Source organism: Syngnathus leptorhynchus, unplaced genomic scaffold, assembly GCF_054491065.1.
Source record: "Syngnathus leptorhynchus isolate UIUO unplaced genomic scaffold, UIUO_Slep HiC_scaffold_34, whole genome shotgun sequence".
Classification (NCBI taxonomy): Eukaryota; Metazoa; Chordata; class Actinopteri; order Syngnathiformes; family Syngnathidae; genus Syngnathus; species Syngnathus leptorhynchus.
Window position 1 is genome coordinate 635001 of NW_028232001.1, and position 17500 is coordinate 652500.

A 17500-nucleotide genomic window follows, 5' to 3' on the forward strand; every position below is an offset into this window, starting at 1 on the left:
GAGCTCCATACCTCCAGAGCTCCATACCTCCAGAGCTCCATAGCTCCATAGCACCGGAGCTCCATAGCTCCATAGCACCAGAGCTCCATAGCACCAGAGCTCCATACTTCCATAGCACCAGAGCTCCATACCTCCAGAGCTCCATAGCTCCAGCCTGGGTGGCTGGTGGCTCCATAGCTCCATACTTCCATAGCTCTAAGTCAGAGAGTTGGCGAAAATTGCACTAAGTGCGAAAGCCCATTCATTTACAACGGCGTGTCCACAAGGCGGCGACATTTCCCCGTTACCGGTGGCTGCGCGGCGGGAGAGTGACAGAGCTCATCCGAGCGGCTGGAACTCTGCGCCGGCGTGGTCGAGCGTGAGGCCTCGGTAGTTGAGGTACCAGGGGTGGGCCGGGGAGCTCCAGGCGGGTCTTGTGAGAGAGTGAAGCCGAGCGGCTGGAACTCTGGGCCGGCGTGGATGAGCCACGGAGGGTGCTGGCTGGTGGCTCCATAGCTCCATACTTCCATAGCTCCATAGCTCCATACTTCCATACTTCCATAGCTCCATAGCTCCAGAGCTCCGGAGCTCCATAGCTCCAGAGCTCCAGAGCTCCGTACTTCCATAGCTCCATACTTCCATAGCTCCGTAGCTCCATACCTCCATAGCTCCATAGCTCCATAGCTCCAGAGCTCCATAGCTCCATACTTCCATAGCTCCATAGCTCCATACTTCCATAGCACCAGAGCTCCATACTTCCATAGCACCAGAGCTCCATAGCTCCAGAGCTCCATAGCTCCAGCCTGGGTGGCTGGTGGCTCCATAGCTCCATACTTCCATAGCTCCAGTCAGAGAGTTGGCGAAAATTGCACTAAGTGCGAAAGCCCATTCATTTACAACGGCGTGTCCACAAGGCGGCGACATTTCCCCGTTACCGGTGGCTGCGCGGCGGGAGAGTGGCAGAGCTCATCCGAGCGGCTGGAACTCTGCGCCGGCGTGGTCGAGCGGCTGGCCTCGGTAGTTGAGGTACCAGGGGTGGGCCGGGGAGCTCCAGGCGGGTCTTGTGAGAGAGTGAAGCCGAGCGGCTGGAACTCTGGGCCGGCGTGGATGAGCCACGGAGGGTGCTGGCTGGTGGCTCCATACTTCCATAGCTCCATACTTCCATACTTCCATAGCTCCATAGCTCCAGAGCTCCAGAGCTCCAGAGCTCCAGAGCTCCAGAGCTCCATAGCTCCAGAGCTCCAGAGCTCCGTACTTCCATAGCTCCATACTTCCATAGCTCCGTAGCTCCATACCTCCATACCTCCAGAGCTCCATACCTCCAGAGCTCCATACCTCCAGAGCTCCATAGCTCCATAGCACCAGAGCTCCATAGCACCAGAGCTCCATAGCTCCATAGCACCAGAGCTCCATAGCTCCATAGCACCAGAGCTCCATAGCTCCATAGCACCAGAGCTCCATACCTCCAGAGCTCCATACCTCCAGAGCTCCATAGCTCCATAGCACCAGAGCTCCATAGCTCCATAGCACCAGAGCTCCATACCTCCAGAGCTCCATACCTCCAGAGCTCCATAGCTCCATAGCACCAGAGCTCCATAGCTCCATAGCACCAGAGCTCCATACCTCCATAGCTCCATACCTCCAGAGCTCCATAGCTCCATAGCACCAGAGCTCCATACCTCCAGAGCTCCATACCTCCAGAGCTCCATAGCTCCATAGCACCAGAGCTCCATAGCTCCATACTTCCATAGCACCAGAGCTCCATACTTCCATAGCACCAGTCACAGAGTTGGCGAAAATTGCACTAAGTGCGAAAGCCCATTCATTTACAAGGGCGTGTCCACAAGGCGGCGACATTTCCCCGTTACCGGTGGCTGCGCGGCGGGAGAGTGGCAGAGCTCATCCGAGCGGCTGGAACTCTGGGCCGGCCTGGTCGAGCGGCTGGCCTCGGTAGGTGAGGTACCAGGGGCGGGCTGGCGAGCTCCAGGCGGGGCTTGTGAGAGAGTGAAGCCGAGCGGCTGGAACTCTGGGCCGGCGTGGTCGAGCGGCTGGCCTCGGTAGTTGAGGTACCAGGGGCGGGCTGGGGAGCTCCAGGCGGGGCTTGTGAGAGAGTGAAGCCGAGCGGCTGGAACTCTGGGCCGGCGTGGATGAGCCACGGAGGGTGCTGGCTGGTGGCTCCATACCTCCATACTTCCATAGCTGCAGAGCACCAGAGCTCCATAGCTCCATAGCTTCAGAGCTCCATACCTCCAGAGCTCCATACCTCCAGAGCTCCATAGTTCCATAGCACCAGAGCTCCATAGCTCCATAGCACCAGAGCTCCATAGCTCCATAGCACCAGAGCTCCATACTTCCAGAGCTCCATACCTCCAGAGCTCCATAGCTCCATAGCACCAGAGCTCCATAGCTCCATAGCACCAGAGCTCCATACCTCCATAGCTCCATACCTCCAGAGCTCCATAGCTCCATACTTCCATAGCACCAGAGCTCCATACTTCCATAGCACCAGTCACAGAGTTGGCGAAAATTGCACTAAGTGCGAAAGCCCATTCATTTACAACGGCGTGTCCACAAGGCGGCGACATTTCCCCGTTACCGGTGGCTGCGCGGCGGGAGAGTGGCAGAGCTCATCCGAGCGGCTGGAACTCTGCGCCGGCGTGGTCGAGCGGCTGGCCTCGGTAGTTGAGGTACCAGGGGTGGGCCGGGGAGCTCCAGGCGGGTCTTGTGAGAGAGTGAAGCCGAGCGGCTGGAACTCTGGGCCGGCGTGGATGAGCCACGGAGGGTGCTGGCTGGTGGCTCCATACTTCCATAGCTCCATAGCTCCATACTTCCATACTTCCATAGCTCCATAGCTCCATAGCTCCAGAGCTCCAGAGCTCCAGAGCTCCATAGCTCCAGAGCTCCGTACTTCCATAGCTCCATACTTCCATAGCTCCGTAGCTCCATACCTCCATACCTCCAGAGCTCCATACCTCCAGAGCTCCATACCTCCAGAGCTCCATAGCTCCATAGCACCAGAGCTCCATGGCTTCAGAGCTCCATAGCACCATAGCTCCATACCTCCAGAGCTCCAGGGCTCCATAGCTCCATACCTCCAGAGCTCCATACCTCCAGAGCTCCATAGCTCCATAGCACCAGAGCTCCATAGCTCCATAGCACCAGAGCTCCATAGCACCATAGCTCCATAGCTCCATAGCACCAGAGCTCCATAGCTCCATAGCACCAGAGCTCCATAGCTCCATAGCACCAGAGCTCCATAGCACCAGAGCTCCATACCTCCAGAGCTCCATAGCTCCATAGCACCAGAGCTCCATGGCTTCAGAGCTCCATAGCACCATAGCTCCATACCTCCAGAGCTCCAGGGCTCCATAGCTCCATACCTCCAGAGCTCCAGAGCTCCATAGCACCAGAGCTCCATAGCACCAGAGCTCCATAGCACCATAGCTCCATACCTCCAGAGCTCCAGGGCTCCATAGCTCCATACCTCCAGAGCTCCATACCTCCAGAGCTCCATACCTCCAGAGCTCCATAGCTCCATAGCACCAGAGCTCCATGGCTTCAGAGCTCCATAGCACCATAGCTCCATACCTCCAGAGCTCCAGGGCTCCATAGCTCCATACCTCCAGAGCTCCATACCTCCAGAGCTCCATACCTCCAGAGCTCCATAGCTCCATAGCACCAGAGCTCCATAGCTCCATAGCACCAGAGCTCCATAGCACCAGAGCTCCATAGCTCCATAGCACCAGAGCTCCATAGCTCCATAGCACCAGAGCTCCATAGCTCCATAGCACCAGAGCTCCATAGCTCCATAGCACCAGAGCTCCATAGCTCCATAGCACCAGAGCTCCATACTTCCATAGCTCCATACTTCCATAGCACCAGAGCTCCATACTTCCATAGCACCAGAGCTCCATACTTCCATAGCACCAGAGCTCCATACCTCCAGAGCTCCATACCTCCAGAGCTCCATAGCTCCATAGCACCAGAGCTCCAGAGCTCCATACCTCCAGAGCTCCATAGCTCCATACTTCCATAGCACCAGAGCTCCATACTTCCATAGCTCCAGTCAGAGAGTTGGCGAAAATTGCACTAAGTGCGAAAGCCCATTCATTTACAAGGGCGTGTCCACAAGGCGGCGACATTTCCCCGTTACCGGTGGCTGCTTAGCGGGAGAGTGACAGAGCTTATCCGAGCGGCTGGAACTCTGGGCCGGCCTGGTCGAGCGGCTGGCCTCGGTAGTTGAGGTACCAGGGGTGGGCTGGGGAGCTCCAGGCGGGGCTTGTGAGAGAGTGAAGCCGAGCGGCTGGAACTCTGGGCCGGCCTGGTCGAGCGGCTGGCCTCGGTAGTTGAGGTACCAGGGGCGGGCTGGGGAGCTCCAGGCGGGGCTTGTGAGAGAGTGAAGCCGAGCGGCTGGAACTCTGGGCCGGCCTGGTCGAGCGGCTGGCCTCGGTAGTTGAGGTACCAGGGGCGGGCTGGGGAGCTCCAGGCGGGGCTTGTGAGAGAGTGAAGCCGAGCGGCTGGAACTCTGGGCCGGCGTGGTTGAGCCACGGAGGGTGCTGGCTGGTGGCTCCATAGCTCCATAGCTCCATAGCTCCATACTTCCATAGGTCCATACTTCCATAGCCCCAGAGCTCCATAGCTCCATAGCTCCATAGCTCCAGAGCTCCATAGCACCATACCTCCATACCTCCAGAGCTCCCTAGCTCCATAGCTCCATACTTCCGTAGCTCCATACCTCCATACTTCCATAGCTGCAGAGCACCAGAGCTCCATAGCTCCATAGCTTCAGAGCTCCATAGCACCATACCTCCATACCTCCAGAGCTCCATAGCTCCATACTTCCATAGCTCCAGACCTCCATAGCCCCAGAGCTCCATAGCTCCAGAGCTCCAGAGCTCCATACTTCCATAGCTCCAGAGCTCCAGCCTGTCTGGTGGCTCCATAGCTCCATAGCTCCATACTTGCAACCACGGAGCTGGCGAAAATTGCACTAAGTGCGAAAGCCCATTCATTTACAAGGGCGTGTCCACAAGGCGGCGACATTTCCCCGTTACCGGTGGCTGCTTAGCGGGAGAGTGACAGAGCTTATCCGAGTGGCTGGAACTCTGGGCCGGCCTGGTTGAGCGGCTGGCCTCGGTAGTTGAGGTACCAGGGGCGGGCTGGGGAGCTCCAGGCGGGGCTTGTGAGAGAGTGAAGCCGAGCGGCTGGAACTCTGCCCCGGCGTGGTTGAGCCACGGAGGGTGCTGGCTGGTGGCTCCATAGCTCCATAGCTCCATAGCTCCATAGCTCCATAGCTCCATACTTCCATAGCTCCAGAGCTCCATAGCCCCAGAGCTCCATAGCTCCATACTTCCATAGCTCCATACTTCCATAGCTCCATAGCTCCATAGCTCCATAGCTCCATACTTCCATAGCTCCAGAGCTCCATAGCTCCATACTTCCATAGCTCCATAGCTCCATAGCTCCATAGCTCCATACTTCCATACTTCCATAGCTCCATAGCTCCATACTTCCATACTTCCATAGCTCCATAGCTCCATACTTCCATAGATCCATAGCTCCATACTTCCATAGCTCCATAGCTCCAGGCACGGAGGGTGCTGGAGCTCCACACTTCCATAGCCACGGGGGGTGCTGGAGCTCCACACTTCCATAGGCAGGGAGGGTGCTGGAGCTCCACACTTCCATAGGCAGGGAGGGTGCTGGAGCTCCACACTTCCATAGGCAGGGAGGGTGCTGGAGCTCCACACTTCCATAGGCAGGGAGGGTGCTGGAGCTCCACACTTCCATAGGCAGGGAGGGTGCTGGAGCTCCACACTTCCATAGGCAGGGAGGGTGCTGGAGCTCCACACTTCCATAGGCAGGGAGGGTGCTGGAGCTCCACACTTCCATAGGCAGGGAGGGTGCTGGAGCTCCACACTTCCATAGGCAGGGAGGGTGCTGGAGCTCCACACTTCCATAGGCAGGGAGGGTGCTGGAGCTCCACACTTCCATAGGCAGGGAGGGTGCTGGAGCTCCACACTTCCATAGGCAGGGAGGGTGCTGGAGCTCCACACTTCCATAGGCAGGGAGGGTGCTGGAGCTCCACACTTCCATAGGCAGGGAGGGTGCTGGAGCTCCACACTTCCATAGGCAGGGAGGGTGCTGGCACATCCACACTTCCAGCCACGGAGCATGCTGGCACTTCCACCTTGCTTGCTAAGTCGGCGTGATCTTGCCCAAAAAGTCCCTCCTCACCTCCAGCTGGAAGTGGAAAAAAATCCTCCACCTGCTTGGCCGAGGTTCTGGAAGCCAGCAGCTCGCAGAATGTTGCCAAAGTTTCACTGGAAGGAAAAGAAAAGAGAAGACCGAGTGCGCATTTCACCTACCGCCGAATGTCCACAAGAGGGAAGTGTCACTCCGTCGCAGAATCTGCGCCGACGCACTCGGCACCCTTCGAATTTATGGTGCCGGTGCGGGTGTTCTGGGTGCAAAAAGGCCGCCCAAGTGGTAGAAAAAAATCAGACTTCGTCTCTTAGGTCGAAATTAATGCCAAGTTTTGAAATGCGCTGGCAGGGGTGGACCAGGGCCCGTTAGAAGTGCTTAGCCGAGGTCCTGGAAGCCTAACCCGGCGTGATCTTGTGCAAAAAGCCGCTCCCGAGCTCCAGCTGGAAGTGTAAAAAGAACCGGGCTGGATAAAAAAAAGAACCGGGCTGGATCAAAAAAGAACCGGGCGACCCGTTAAAATTGCTTAGCCGAGGTCCTGGAAGCCTAACACGGCGTGATCTTGTGCAAAAAGCCGCTCCCGAGCTCCAGCTGGAAGTGTAAAAAGAACCGGGCTGGATAAAAAAAGAACCGGGCTGGATCAAAAAAGAACCGGGGGACCCGTTAAAATTGCTTAGCCGAGGTCCTGGAAGCCTAACACGGCGTGATCTTGTGCAAAAAGCCGCTCCCGAGCTCCAGCTGGAAGTGTAAAAAGAACCAGGCTGGATAAAAAAAAGAACCGGGCTGGATAAAAAAAAAGAACCGGGCGACCCGTTAAAATTGCTTAGCCGAGGTCCTGGAAGCCTAACCCGGCGTGATCTTGTGCAAAAAGCCGCTCCCGAGCTCCAGCTGGAAGTGTAAAAAGAACCAGGCTAAATAAAAAAAAGAACCGGGCTGGATCAAAAAAGAACCGGGCGGCCCGTTAAAATTGCTTAGCCGAGGTCCTGGAAGCCTAACACGGCGTGATCTTGTGCAAAAAGCCGCTCCCGAGCTCCAGCTGGAAGTGTAAAAAGAACCAGGCTGGATAAAAAAAAGAACCGGGCTGGATCAAAAAAGAACCGGGCGACCCGTTAAAATTGCTTAGCCGAGGTCCTGGAAGCCTAACACGGCGTGATCTTGTGCAAAAAGCCGCTCCCGAGCTCCAGCTGGAAGTGTAAAAAGAACCGGGCTGGATAAAAAAAGAACCGGGCTGGATCAAAAAAGAACCGGGGGACCCGTTAAAATTGCTTAGCCGAGGTCCTGGAAGCCTAACACGGCGTGATCTTGTGCAAAAAGCCGCTCCCGAGCTCCAGCTGGAAGTGTAAAAAGAACCAGGCTGGATAAAAAAAAGAACCGGGCTGGATAAAAAAAAAAGAACCGGGCGACCCGTTAAAATTGCTTAGCCGAGGTCCTGGAAGCCTAACCCGGCGTGATCTTGTGCAAAAAGCCGCTCCCGAGCTCCAGCTGGAAGTGTAAAAAGAACCAGGCTGGATAAAAAAAAGAACCGGGCTGGATCAAAAAAGAACCGGGCGGCCCGTTAAAATTGCTTAGCCGAGGTCCTGGAAGCCTAACACGGCGTGATCTTGTGCAAAAAGCCGCTCCCGAGCTCCAGCTGGAAGTGTAAAAAGAACCGGGCTGGATGAAAAAAGAACCGGGCTGGATAAAAAAAAGAACCGGGCGACCCGTTAAAATTGCTTAGCCGAGGTCCTGGAAGCCTAACACGGCTTGATCTTGTGCAAAAAGCCGCTCCCGAGCTCCAGCTGGAAGTGTAAAAAGAACCGGGCTGGATAAAAAAAAGAACCGGGCTGGATCAAAAAAGAACCGGGTGACCCGTTAAAATTGCTTAGCCGAGGTCCTGGAAGCCTAACACGGCGTGTTCTTGTGCAAAAAGCCGCTCCCGAGCTCCAGCTGGAAGTGTAAAAAGAACCAGGCTGGATAAAAAAAGAACCGGGCTGGATCAAAAAAGAACCGGGCGACCCGTTAAAATTGCTTAGCCGAGGTCCTGGAAGCCTAACACGGCGTGATCTTGTGCAAAAAGCCGCTCCCGAGCTCCAGCTGGAAGTGTAAAAAGAACCGGGCTGGATCAAAAAAGAACCGGGCTGGATAAAAAAAGAACCGGGCGACCCGTTAAAATTGCTTAGCCGAGGTCCTGGAAGCCTAACACGGCGTGATCTTGTGCAAAAAGCCGCTCCCGAGCTCCAGCTGGAAGTGTAAAAAGAACCGGGCTGGATAAAAAAAGAACCGGGCTGGATAAAAAAAAGAACCGGGCGACCCGTTAAAATTGCTTAGCCGAGGTCCTGGAAGCCTAACACGGCGTGATCTTGTTTAAAAAGCCGCTCCCGAGCTCCAGCTGGAAGTGTAAAAAGAACCGGGCTGGATCAAAAAAGAACCGGGCTGGATAAAAAAAAGAACCGGGCGACCCGTTAAAATTGCTTAGCCGAGGTCCTGGAAGCCTAACACGGCGTGTTCTTGTGCAAAAAGCCGCTCCCGAGCTCCAGCTGGAAGTGTAAAAAGAACCAGGCTGGATAAAAAAAGAACCGGGCTGGATCAAAAAAGAACCGGGCGACCCGTTAAAATTGCTTAGCCGAGGTCCTGGAAGCCTAACACGGCGTGATCTTGCCCGAAATTCGGCCTCTATACTTCCATTTTAGGTACCAGGCGCTCATAGTGTGTTGGTCCCACTAGTCAGTGTACTGGTCCCACTCGCTAGTGTACTGGTCCCCCTAGTCAGTGTACTCATCCAGTTACCCCCCGTTTTCCAAAACACAATCGGCACGTATAAGGGGGGGACTCCTGAGAGAGATGAGGTATATGCCAGCGCAACACCAATCCGCTCCGCGCTGGTTCCCATGTCGGCTACGGATGAATAAAACCAGCCTGTCCCCCCTGGAGCTCACGAGACACGGAATTTTTTCTAAGTGCCAACGGCTCTTCCGAGCAAACGTGTCCGCTCCGGCTGGTTCCCCTGTCGGCCTCGAATGACGAAAAATGCCGGTCTCCGCCCGGAGCTCATGACAAACGAAAAATTTTCTAAGTGCCAACGGCACTTGCGAGCGAATGTGTCCGCTCGGCGCTGGTTCCCGGGTCGAACCCGGAAGACGAAAAACGCCGGTCTCCGCCCGGAGCTCATGACAAACGAAAAATTTTCTAAGTGCCAACGGCACTTGCGAGCGAATGTGTCCGCTCGGCGCTGGTTCCCGGGTCGAACCCGGAAGACGAAAAACGCCGGTCTCCGCCCGGAGCTCATGACAAACGAAAAATTTTCTAAGTGCCAACGGCACTTGCGAGCGAATGTGTCCGCTCGGCGCTGGTTCCCGGGTCGAACCCGGAAGACGAAAAACGCCGGTCCTCACCCGGAGCTCATGACAAACGAAAAATTTTCTAAGTGCCAACGGCACTTGCGAGCGAATGTGTCCGCTCGGCGCTGGTTCCCGGGTCGAACCCGGAAGACGAAAAACGCCGGTCTCCGCCCGGAGCTCATGACAAACGAAAAATTTTCTAAGTGCCAACGGCACTTGCGAGCGAATGTGTCCGCTCGGCGCTGGTTCCCGGGTCGAACCCGGAAGACGAAAAACGCCGGTCCTCGCCTGGAGGTCCCAGCAAAATCGGCGAAAAAACGACTAAGTGTCAACTTTCGAAAAAACGACTAAGTGTCAACTTTCGAAAAAACGGCTAAGTGTCGCCTCTCTGAAAAAACGGCTAAGTGTCGCCTCTCTGAAAAAACGGCTAAGTGTCGCCTCTCTGAAAAAACGGCTAAGTGTCGCCTCTCTGAAAAAACGGCTAAGTGTCGCCTCTCTGAAAAAACGACTAAGTGTCGCCTCTCTGAAAAAACGGCAAAGTGCCCACGGCTCTGCGGGCTCGTGCATCCGACCCGCGCCGGTTCCCCAGCCGGCCTGAAATAAGGCAAAACCAGGCTCTCCCCCTGGAGCTCAGAGCCAATTGTGGCGAAAAAACGACTAAGTGTCAACTTTCGAAAAAACGACTAAGTGTCAACTTTCGAAAAAACGGCTAAGTGTCGACTTTGAAAAAACGGCTAAGTGTCAACTTTCGAAAAAACGGCTAAGTGTCAACTTTCGAAAAAACGGCTAAGTGTCAACTTTCAAAAAAACGACTAAGTGTCGCCTCTCTGAAAAAACGACTAAGTGCCCACGGCTCTGCGGGGCTTGTGAGTCCGCCCCGCGCCGGTTCGGCGGTCGGCCTCAAAAAGCGAAAAATCAGCCTCTCTCCCTGGAGCTCACCAAAAATTTGTCGAAATTTTTCTAAGTTCTCCTCGAGGTACCAGGGGGTGAGGTACCCGGGCTAAGGTGCAGTACCTTTTTTGGTCTTCAGGTGCGCCAGAGTACAATGAAATGGTCCCAGTAGTCAGTGTACTCATCGACTTTCCCCCCGTTTTCCAAAGCACCTCCTTTACGAGTATGGAGGAGATGGTGCTGGTCTCCCCACGGCGTCGGACACGCCGTCCTCGACAGCACAAGGTCGGATAGAAGACCTGGAAAGCGCCGTGGCACGCGCTGGAGGTGGGCACCGTGGCGAAAAAACGACTAAGTGTCAACTTTCGAAAAAACGACTAAGTGTCAACTTTCGAAAAAACGGCTAAGTGTCAACTTTCGAAAAAACGGCTAAGTGTCAACTTTCGAAAAAACGACTAAGTGTCACCTCTCTGAAAAAATGGCAAAGTGTCGCCTCTCTGAAAATTTTCTAAGTGCCCACGGCTCTGCGGGCTCGTGTATCCGAGCCGCGCCGGTTCTGCAACCGGCCTAGAATGACGAAAAATAACGGTCTCCTCCTGGAGCTCACAGCCAATTGTGGCGAAAAAGTGGCAAAGTGCCCACGGCTCTGCGGGCTCGTGCATCCGAGCCGCGCCGGTTCTGCAGCCGGCCTAGAATGACGAAAAATAACGGTCTCCTCCTGGAGCTCACAGCCAACTTGGCAAAAAGTTTCTAAGTGCCCACGGCCCTGCCGAGCTTTGGCGTCCGCTCAGCGCCGGTTCCGCAGTCGGCCTCGAATGACGAAAAATAACGGTCTCCTCCTGGAGCTCACAGCCAACTTGGCAAAAAGTTTCTAAGTGCCCACGGCCCTGCCGAGCTTTGGCGTCCGCTCAGCGCCGGTTCCGCAGTCGGCCTCGAATGACGAAAAATAACGGTCTCCTCCTGGAGCTCACAGCCAACTTGGCAAAAAGTTTCTAAGTGCCCACGGCCCTGCCGAGCTTTGGCGTCCGCTCAGCGCCGGTTCCGCAGTCGGCCTCGAATGACGAAAAATAACGGTCTCCTCCTGGAGCTCACAGCCAACTTGGCAAAAAGTTTCTAAGTGCCCACGGCCCTGCCGAGCTTTGGCGTCCGCTCAGCGCCGGTTCCGCAGTCGGCCTCGAATGACGAAAAATAACGGTCTCCTCCTGGAGCTCACAGCCAACTTGGCAAAAAGTTTCTAAGTGCCCACGGCCCTGCCGAGCTTTGGCGTCCGCCCAGCGCCGGTTCCGCAGTCGGCCTCGAATGACGAAAAATAACGGTCTCCTCCTGGAGCTCACAGCCAACTTGGCAAAAAGTTTCTAAGTGCCCACGGCCCTGCCGAGCTTTGGCGTCCGCCCAGCGCCGGTTCCGCAGTCGGCCTCGAATGACGAAAAATAACGGTCTCCTCCTGGAGCTCACAGCCAACTTGGCAAAAAGTTTCTAAGTGCCCACGGCCCTGCCGAGCTTTGGCGTCCGCTCAGCGCCGGTTCCGCAGTCGGCCTCGAATGACGAAAAATAACGGTCTCCTCCTGGAGCTCACAGCCAACTTGGCAAAAAGTTTCTAAGTGCCCACGGCCCTGCCGAGCTTTGGCGTCCGCCCAGCGCCGGTTCCGCAGTCGGCCTCGAATGACGAAAAATAACGGTCTCCTCCTGGAGCTCACAGCCAACTTGGCAAAAAGTTTCTAAGTGCCCACGGCCCTGCCGAGCTTTGGCGTCCGCTCAGCGCCGGTTCCGCAGTCGGCCTCGAATGACGAAAAATAACGGTCTCCTCCTGGAGCTCACAGCCAACTTGGCAAAAAGTTTCTAAGTGCCCACGGCCCTGCCGAGCTTTGGCGTCCGCTCAGCGCCGGTTCCGCAGTCGGCCTCGAATGACGAAAAATAACGGTCTCCTCCTGGAGCTCACAGCCAACTTGGCAAAAAGTTTCTAAGTGTCACATCTCTGAAAAAACGACTAAGTGTCAACTTTCGAAAAAACGGCTAAGTGTCAACTTTCGAAAAAACGGCAAAGTGTCACATCTCTGAAAAAACGGCTAAGTGTCGACTTTCGAAAAAACGGCTAAGTGTCAACTTTCGAAAAAACGGCAAAGTGTCACATCTCTGAAAAAACGGCTAAGTGTCGACTTTCGAAAAAACGGCTAAGTGTCAACTTTCGAAAAAAACGGCTAAGTGTCGCCTCTCTGAAAAAACGGCAAAGTGTCAACTTTCGAAAAAACGACAGAGTGTCGCCTCTCTGAAAAAACGACTAAGTGTCGACTCTGAGAAAATGGCAAAGTGCCCACGGCTCTGCGGGCTCGTGCATCCGACCCGCGCCGGTTCCCCAGCCGGCCTGAAATAAGGCAAAACCAGCCTCTCCGCCTGGAGCTCAGAGCCAACTTGGCGAATATTTTCTAAGTGCCCACGGCTCTGCGTGGCTACGGCGTCTGCCCAGCGCCGGTTCCTGGGTCGAACCCCGAGGACGAGGAATGCCGGTCTTCGCCTGGAGGTCCCAGCTTAATCGGCGAAAATTTTCTAAGTGCCCATGGCTCTGCCGGGCTCGTGCATCCGACCCGCGCCGGTTCCCCAGCCGGCCTGAAATAAGGCAAAACCAGGCTCTCCCCCTGGAGCTCAGAGCCAATTGTGGCGAAAAAACGACTAAGTGTCAACTTTCGAAAAAACGACTAAGTGTCAACTTTCCAAAAAAACGGCTAAGTGTCGACTTTCGAAAAAACGGCTAAGTGTCAACTTTCGAAAAAACGACTAAGTGTCGCCTCTGAAAAAACGACTAAGTGTCGCCTCTCTGAAAAAACGACTAAGTGCCCACGGCTCTGCGGGGCTTGTGAGTCCGCCCCGCGCCGGTTCGGCGGTCGGCCTCAAAAAGCGAAAAATCAGCCTCTCTCCCTGGAGCTCACCAAAAATTTGTCGAAATTTTTCTAAGTTCTCCTCGAGGTACCAGGGGGTGAGGTACCCGGGCTAAGGTGCAGTACCTTTTTTGGTCTTCAGGTGCGCCAGAGTACAATGAAATGGTCCCAGTAGTCAGTGTACTCATCGACTTTCCCCCCGTTTTCCAAAGCACCTCGTTTACGAGTATGGAGGAGATGGTGCTGGTCTCCCCACGGCGTCGGACACGCCGTCCTCGACAGCACAAGGTCGGATAGAAGACCTGGAAAGCGCCGTGGCACGCGCTGGAGGTGGGCACTGTGGCGAAAAAGTGACTAAGTGTCAACTTTCGAAAAAACGGCTAAGTGTCAACTTTCGAAAAAACGGCTAAGTGTCAACTTTCGAAAAAACGGCTAAGTGTCAACTTTCGAAAAAACGACAAAGTGTCACCTCTCTGAAAAAACGGCAAAGTGTCAACTTTCGAAAAAACGACTAAGTGTCAACTTTCGAAAAAACGACTAAGTGTCACCTCTCTGAAAAAATGGCAAAGTGTCAACTGCGAATGTGGTGGTGCATGGAAGGAAGTGGAGGACGGTCGCCTCCTTAAACACAGGCCGAAGAGGAGCGTCAGGGCCGGCTCCTTAAACACGGACCGAGTGTCGCCCTTAACACAGACCAAGCGGAGGACGGCCGCCTCCCTAAATACAGGCCGAACCGGAGCGCGAGGGCCAGGCTCCTTAAACACGGACCGAGTGTCGCCCTTAACACAGACCAAGGGGAGGACGGCCGCCTCCTTAAACACAGGCCGGAGAGGAGCGTCAGGGCCAGGCTCCTTAAACATGGACCGAGTGTCGCCCTTAACACAGACCAAGGGGAGGACGGCCGCCTCCTTAAACACAGGCCGGAGAGGAGTGTCAGGGCCAGGCTCCTTAAACATGGACCGAGTGTCGCCCTTAACACAGACCAAGGGGAGGACGGCCGCCTCCTTAAACACAGGCCGGAGAGGAGCGTCAGGGCCAGGCTCCTTAAACATGGACCGAGTGTCGCCCTTAACACAGACCAAGGGGAGGACGGCCGCCTCCTTAAACACAGGCCGGAGAGGAGCGTCAGGGCCAGGCTCCTTAAACATGGACCGAGTGTCGCCCTTAACACAGACCAAGCGGAGGACGGCCGCCTCCCTAAATACAGGCCGAACCGGAGCGCGAGGGCCAGGCTCCTTAAACACGGACCGAGTGTCGCCCTTAACACAGACCAAGGGGAGGACGGCCGCCTCATTAAACACAGGCCGAACCGGAGCGCGAGTGTCGCTCCTTAAACACGGACCGAGTGGAGGACGGCCGCCTCCTTAAACACAGGCCGAACAAAATGACACAAAGTGTCAACTGCGAATGTTGTCCATCCAAGGAAGGAGCGTGATGCCCGGCCGGCTCCTTAAACACAGGCCGAGAGTCGCCCCGGACGGTCCGCCTCGCGGCGCCCGCCCGCTCGGATAAAATGACACAAAGTGTCAACTGCGAATGTTGTCCATCCAAGGAAGGAGCGTGATGCCCGGCCGGCTCCTTAAACACAGGCCGAGAGTCGCCCCGGACGGTCCGCCTCGCGGCGCCCGTCTGCTCGGATAAAATGACACAAAGTGTCAACTACGAATGTTGTCCATCCAAGGAGGGAGCGTGATGCCCGGCCGGCTCCGAAAACACAGGCCGAGAGTCGCCCCGGACGGTCCGCCTCGCGGCGCCCGTCTGCTCGGATAAAATGACACAAAGTGTCAACTGCGAATGTTGTCCATCCAAGGAAGGAGCGTGATGCCCGGCCGGCTCCTTAAACACAGGCCGAGAGTCGCCCCGGACGGTCCGCCTCGCGGCGCCCGCCCGCTCGGATAAAATGACACAAAGTGTCAACTACGAATGTTGTCCATCCAAGGAGGGAGCGTGAGGCCCGGCCGGCTCCGAAAACACAGGCCGAGAGTCGCCCCGGACGGTCCGCCTCTCGAGGCGCCCGCCCGCTCGGATAAAATGACACAAAGTGTCAACTACGAATGTTGTCCATCCAAGGAGGGAGCGTGAGGCCCGGCCGGCTCCGAAAACACAGGCCGAGAGTCGCCCCGGACGGTCCGCCTCTCGAGGCGCCCGCCCGCTCGGATAAAATGACACAAAGTGTCAACTACGAATGTTGTCCATCCAAGGAGGGAGCGTGATGCCCGGCCGGCTCCGAAAACACAGGCCGAGATTCGACCCCGGACGGGCCGTCTTCTCCCGGCGCCCGCCCGCGTACGCCCCCCATCCCCGGTCGCCCGTCTGCTCCCGGCGGGCCTCCGAGTACCCCCTCACCCAACTGACCGACTGGCACTCATGACCCGCCTTGGTAGGGCCTCCATCGGCCTCGGCTCGTCCGACGTCGGGTGGACGGTTCCTACCCACTGCGGGTCGCACTCTAGCGCCCCGGCCGCCGCGTGAGCGTGCGCTCCCCGCGCCGCCCCGCAGGCCCCGGCGCGACCGTACTGCGGCGAGACCGAGACGACCCGGTTTGGCATCCATCCCACCTAGCCACGATCCACGGAGGCCGAGCGAGCGGCTGAGTGTCGGGCGCCGCGCGTGCGAGCGTCCGCCGGCCGCGCCGGTCCTTCCGCGAATGTCGTTTCTCAAACCCTCCGGCTTGATAGCGGCGGCACCACGGGAAGCCGTCCACACACACCGTCCGACCTCTATCCGAAAAGCCTTCCCGACCAACCGCGGTCGCGGGGGCGTCTGTCGCTCCGCATCGGGGGGGCGTATGGCTTCCGCGCTACGCGCTGCGGGCTCGGGGGGGCCGCAACGGCTGAGTCTGACTCGGCCGGGGCGCAGCTTCCCTCCCGGCAGTCAGCAATAGTGCCGATCGCGCCTGCCACCAGCCCCCTCCCCGACGGGTTCGTCGGCGCCGGCTGGCCGCCGTCCGCCTTCGTTCCCCGAGGGTTCCCAACCAGCGCCGATCCAACTCCGCATCCTGGCCGCACGCAGTGCGTGCCTCGCGCGGGTAAGTCGCCGGCGCAGCGCCGCAGCTCCCGACCCCCGCGTACGGGAATAGTTGAGGGCCTCAGCGGGCCGCACCGACCGAGTCCGACTCGGGCCGGGGCGCAGATTCCCGCTTGGGTGACCGAACGTTCTCTGCTCGGGCCGGAGGGCCGACGCCCGTCCCCCCCCGTCGTCCCCCACGGACCGGCTCCGAGGCCACTTCGCACGGCTCATCCTCGGCTCCCTACCAATGCTTAATCGATGGGGCCGCCCGGCCGGATTCGCGCCCCCCTGTCCACCGCGAGTCTCCCCAGACTAACCCGAGTTACCGCCCAGCTCGCCTAACCTTGCACTCGCTCTGCCAAACGGTCGTGTAGTCGGCGGGCCGTCCTACGGGTCGCCCTCCCTCCCCAAACGCGCGGCGGGATAGCGGCAAGGCGGCGGCGGCGGCCAGCGGCGTCGGGGCGCTCGCACCGGAGAAGAGGCGTCTTACGAGGCCGGGCGCAGCTCCCTCTCGTTTACTTGCTGAGTAGCGGCCATCGAAGGTTCCGCGGCGAGCGCGGCTCATCCCATTGAATGTCCCTGCACCAGGCTCCATCGAAGGGCCGCCCGGCCGGATTCGCACCCCCCTGTCCACCGCGAAGTCCCCTCGACTAACCCGAGTTACCGCCCAGTTCGCCTAACCTTGCATCGCCCCGCCAAACGAGCGAGTTGTCGGCCGTCCTGCGGGTCGCCACCGGCCCCAAACGTGCGGAGGGATAGCGGCAAGGCGGCGGCGGCGGCCAGCGGCGTCGGGGTCGACCTAGCACCGGAGAAGAGGTGTCTTACGAGGCCGGGCGCAGCTCCTCTCGTTTAGGGGTCCGCGAGGGTCGCATTCGAGGTTCCGCGTCCTCGGCTTCGGCTGCGCCGGGTCCAGCCCGATCCATCTCACCCCGCGGCAGCGTCAGACCACCTAGAGCCCCCGCGAACCGCGGCCGGCGTCCGGAAAACAGTCGCGCGAGCCCCCGCTCCGGCGGGCCGGCGAGCGAGAGGCGCTACCCAGCCACCCTCTCTCCTACCTGGTTGATCCTGCCAGTAGCATATGCTTGTCTCAAAGATTAAGCCATGCAAGTCTAAGTGCACACGGCCCGTACAGCGAAACTGCGAATGGCTCATTAAATCAGTTATGGTTCCTTTGATCGCTCCTCAGTTACTTGGATAACTGTGGCAATTCTAGAGCTAATACATGCA

The 17500-nt window shown here is 57.4% G+C and overlaps 1 non-coding gene across 1 annotated transcript in view; it reads left to right on the plus strand.

Annotated features, from left to right (window-relative positions):
- Positions 1–17325: 17325 nt before the first annotated feature.
- The window catches only part of LOC147038807 (18S ribosomal RNA), a 1907-nt gene continuing 1732 nt past the window's right edge, over positions 17326–17500 (plus strand). Inside the window, exon 1 of the ribosomal RNA XR_015063652.1 lies at positions 17326–17500. This exon is cut by the window's right edge and continues 1732 nt beyond it. This is a non-coding gene — a ribosomal RNA (18S ribosomal RNA).